The sequence below is a fragment of the Sus scrofa genome, chromosome 16, assembly GCF_054392235.1.
Source record: "Sus scrofa isolate SSC_HxYL_T2T_F1_AM1 chromosome 16, Sscrofa_HxYL_maternal_Yorkshire_Landrace_v2.0, whole genome shotgun sequence".
Lineage (NCBI taxonomy): Eukaryota > Metazoa > Chordata > Mammalia > Artiodactyla > Suidae > Sus > Sus scrofa.
The window spans coordinates 91,240,586-91,245,253 of record NC_139398.1 but is presented as its reverse complement, the minus strand read 5'-3'; the positions used below and the strand labels follow the sequence as shown (position 1 = coordinate 91,245,253).

At 59.0% G+C, this 4,668-nt stretch overlaps 1 long non-coding RNA gene across 1 annotated transcript; it reads left to right on the top strand.

Annotated features, from left to right (window-relative positions):
- Positions 1-656: 656 nt before the first annotated feature.
- On the top strand, positions 657-3,297 carry LOC106506585 (uncharacterized). Its single transcript, XR_001301984.3, has 2 exons — positions 657-1,507; positions 2,130-3,297. It is a non-coding gene; the product is annotated as an uncharacterized LOC106506585 (long non-coding RNA).
- Positions 3,298-4,668: the final 1,371 nt, after the last annotated feature.

Below are 4,668 nucleotides of genomic sequence, written 5' to 3'. Positions count from 1 at the left end.
GGGGCCAGCCCTGTACAGGACTCTGTGGCCTCGGCTGGGGACCACGGGGGACAAGCTGGGTCCTGGCTAGTAGCAGGTGGCTGACCCCCCAGAGATGGCCCAGAGGGAGGACACGGGGCTCTTGAACAGGAGAGGGAGCGTCCGGGTGAGAGCGGGTGCAGGCGGGGACAGCCCTCGGTGCTACAGCTCTGTGACACCCAGACCACGTGTGTCCACAGCCAGACTGCATGCAGCCATGGAGCCTCTGCGCCCCCATCCACCTCGAGCAAGGCCCCCATCTCCTGGGACCCTGCCAGGGCACCTGTCCTCTTGGAGCTGGGAGGCAGCGCCAAGCTCTCTACTGGGGTTGGTCGTTCCTGGACGAAGTCTCCAGAATCAGAGCTTCATAGCTCCTTTCCTGGTGGTGGTCGGGGAGGGGGGCAGTGTGATGAGTCAGCTCAGCCCCGGAGGGTCGGTGGGGTCAGTGGGGCTTGGGGGAGGGGATGTGGCGCCATCCCTTCCCCTTGAGCAGCAAACGGGAAGTTCTTGTTCACAGCGTCAGCTGACTCCTGGGAACAAGCAGCTCGGGCCACGCGCTGCTGACCAGGGCCAGGATGTGGGCGTGGCCACACTGCGGAGGGCGGCTGGGGCTCGTGGCCTCGTGCCCTCCCCACTCCAGACCTGCCCCTGCAGGGACACTGCACCTTCAGCTGCTGGACCCGTTTCTCTTGGCAGGCAGCGCCCCCCTCCGTGTCCGAGGGCCCCGGGAGCCCTGCCCAGACCCAGGCGGTCCTGCCTGCTTCAAGAACCTCTCCAAGACCCTGGGCTTCGGGATGGGGCTGCACTGAGTGGGGCTTTGGAGGACTTGGGTGGGCCCTGAGCTGCTGTCTGGGGGCCCTGCCAGTGGGGGTGGAGGGAGTGGGCCGGTGCTAAGGGAGCCCCCAAGACCTGCCTGCGACACCCCCTTCCAACCCCGTAAGGGGGATGGTCTACCCCCAGACTTCAAGAGAATCTGGACCACGGATCTTTCTGCTGTTGGCTCCCGAGCTTCTGTCTTCCTTGACTGGACCATTTACGCAGGGCCCCAGACGGCAGCTCAGGGCCCACCTGGTTCACCCAAAGCCCCGCTCAGTGCAGCCCCATCCTGCCACCCCTTGAAACCTCTGGGACAGGGGCCGCAGAGCTTGGAGCAGTCGGAAGTTTCCAGGCCAGGGATTGAGGCCGAGCCACGGCAGTGGTAACACCAGATCCTTAACCAGCACTTTGTCCTCCACGTGAAACCCGAGTGGTACCTCGCTTTCCTTGTTATTTTAACCAGGAGCTTCAGCTACGTGAAATAAAATTTGTATTTTCTGGCAAGACGAGAAGAAAAAATTCCAACATAGCATTTGTCTCTGCCCGTTGGCCCCCTGCCTGCCCCCCACTGGGACTGTGCGTCTGCATTTACGCATCGGCCAGACCTCCCCCAGCAGCAGGAACACCTGCTCAGCTTCTCCGGCACCAGTACCGACGGGACGGCTCCTGAAAGGTAACCTTCCTTCCTTTCAAGGTCATGATGACCCAGCACCTTGAACTTGCAGGTGGGGGTTGGGCAGATGGTCCGTGTCATTTATGGTACAGCCTCCGCCACAGAAACCTACACGGCTCTGCCTGGACCTCTAGTGGGAGGGACAGTTCTCAAAACTTTCTGAGAGGCTGTTCCTGGGTTGTGACCCTCAATTTGGCTCAAATAAAATTTTCCACTTCTTTCTTAGATGGACTGACAAATTGTCCTCCATATCTGTGACATAGTAACCGTAGCTGTGGTAACGAACAGCGTCAGAATTCGCAAAGTGGTGCGCTCGTTACCTTGTTGGAGTCCTGGCGGTGGGGGTGGGGGGTTGTCACCTGTTCACAGGTGAGGGGCCTTGACTCACAGGGGCTGAGGACTCATCGCCCTGGAGCTGGGGTTCGGGGAGCACCACACGGTGCTCAGAGGAGGCTGTGGTCGGGCCCACCTCCTGTTCTGTTTGTTTATTTCAGAATATTCCTTAAGCCAATCTCCCCATAAGGTAAATTACACAATCAAAATAGTGTTTGGAACTCCTACGCCTTTGAAGAAATTCCTCAAAAGAGAGTAGAATGTGGAAAGTCTTGTCTTAATCCCCCAGAGCCTGTGGACGGCAGCGCTAAGACGCCGGGACAAAACCTCTAACAAGTTAAGGTTAAAAGTTCTGCGGAAGAAGAAGATTCCCCGGAAAACGATCACGGCTGGATGTCCCTCAGAAGGTCTGGCAGTCGCCGTCCTTAAGGAAAAAGGGGGTCTCCTCTGTGGGCAGGACCCCCAGGCTGCGGGGGGCCTTCCCGACCAGGCCCTGTTTGAACCTCTCTGGCTTTTGCTGTGAGACAGTGTGATTCTGAAGGTGGGTTTCAGGCATGGCTTTCCCCCGCATCCACAGGGCGGATGCATCCCAGCTCTGCTGCTGGCGGGGATGAGCTCACGGCACCATCGGCACCCATTTCTGGTGGCCCTGCTGCCAGACGGTGATACACTAGGTCCCGGGCTCCACGTCCCCTGCTTTCGTCCTGGCAGGGCCACGGGAGCTCCTGTCGCTTTGAGGGGGAAGGTCAGACCCAGGAGTGACGTGCTCTTGGCTGAGGGTCTGTGTCAGTGCACCACCGTTATACATTCGGGAAGGTTCCTTCAGCAGAAACACGCATGAGACACGGCTAGGGATGGACAGGATGAGGGAGACGTGGCCCGAGGCCCAGGGAGCCCAGCCTGTGTCCCCAGGAGCAGAGGCTCGGGACTCGCTCGCTCCGTGTCTGGGTCTCGGAGAACCAGCGCTACTTCACTGGAAACGGTGAAGGTTCGTGACAAAGGACCGTTTCCTCCAGCTGATGACACGAATTCCTAAAGAGGAGAAAACGCTGGCCTTACTTATTTGGCCGCTCCTGGGTCTGACCCCCCCCTTGAAGCAACAGGACGGCCCCCCTCCCCCATGTTACGAGTGGAGCCACCCGCCCCCACCAGGCACCTGCAGAGCCACGGGCGCTCGGAAAGCTCCGATTTTCCATTTTTCTCCACGACATGCTGTGGCTGCCCCATGCTCTCCTGCGTGCGCGGCTCTGCTCCCTGGATGGATTTGGTCACGTCTGTGCCGACACTGCAGTTCCCTGACGTCCCTTCTTCCTTGGGACGCGCTCCTCATCCTCCCATCTTCCTTTTGTCAAATATTTCTTGGTTATTTCTGTAGTTTACTCCTCCATGGGAATGTCAGAGGCCTGACTGTTGGAATTTTGATTTAAGTTTCTATAAATTCTACAAATTACAATGGACGTATTGAATTGGCCCGTTACACGACTGCGTGTTTCCGTTCATGGACATGGTATAGCTTTCCAGTCGGTTCAGTCGTCTTGTTCCGGAACTTCATCCTCCTGCCGTGTTTCCCTAATTAGGAGGCGTGGGACCTGAGCTTAAAGAGCAGCTCACGTTTTACAAGTGGAGGGGAGGCGAATTCGCCGGAAGATGGGACCTAACGACCGCTTCCTTCCGAGAAGGACCGTCACGGGTGCCCGTAAGGCTGTCACATTCCCTTGTGCCCGGTGACTTGGGGCTGCCCAGGTCTCAGGTTCCTGACTCACCCTTGTCACAAGGCCCCGGGTGGCAATGCCTGGAGGCGGGGGGCGGGGGAAGAATGTGTGTGTTTGCTCATGTAAAGCAAACCTGACCCTAGAAATGACACAGGGACTGAGGGTGAGAACATGCGTTTAATTAATTAATTAATTATTCTGCTTTGGGGCGGCCGCACCCACGGCATAGGGAAGTTCCCAGGCTAGGGGTCAACTCGGAGCCACAGCTGTCCGCCTTCGCCACAGCCACAGCAATGCCAGATCCCTGACCCACTGAGCGAGGCCGGGGATCCAACCCACGTCCTCTTGGATACTAATCGGATTCGTTTCTGCTGAGCCACAGCGGAACTCCTGAGCACACGTCATTTCAAGGTGAACTGTTGTTTGTGGGTCTCCTCTTGTCTCACAGGAGCCTGGAGGCAGAACAGGGACAGTGCTGTCAGCTTGGCTCTCTGGCCTCTGACCCCTTCCTGCATCTAGGGAGCCTGGCCCTGGGGACTCATAGCACAGGCGTGCCCCTCAGAACCCAGGACGGCATAGCCTGGGGGCCCTGAGGCTCTGGGACCCACCACTCGGGACCCCCTCCTGCTGATCACCACTGGTCAGCAGACAGGAAGGCTGGTGGAGGGAAGATTCCACATGCACATGGCCAGGGACCCCCACGGGCCTCCCATCACCAAGGGGCCACATGGCCCTGGGCTTCCCGGGCAGCAGGCCCTCAGCCCACCCCACCCTGAGAATTATGTGCAGAGCAGAATCCTTGCCAGGGAGGGTGGCCAGGGTCCAGCGTCCGAGGCGGGACCTCTGTCCAAGCTGCTGGCTCCTCTGCTGGATTCGGGCCTCCCGCTTCCTTGGTGCTCATGTCCTGACCCCCCCTGGAGAGTCGGAGGGCCCCCGGGTCCTCCCAGTGGCTGGGGAGTGAAGTCAGGCAGGGTTCTTTGCAAGCACGAGCCCTGCCACGTCCACCTCCTGGTCCCCAGCAGCTGGAATGTGACCTTTCTTCACTGGGAGAAGTGTGATTCGGCAGATGTGACCAAGTTACAGATTGGAAAACAAGGGCGAGATTCCAGTGGCCCC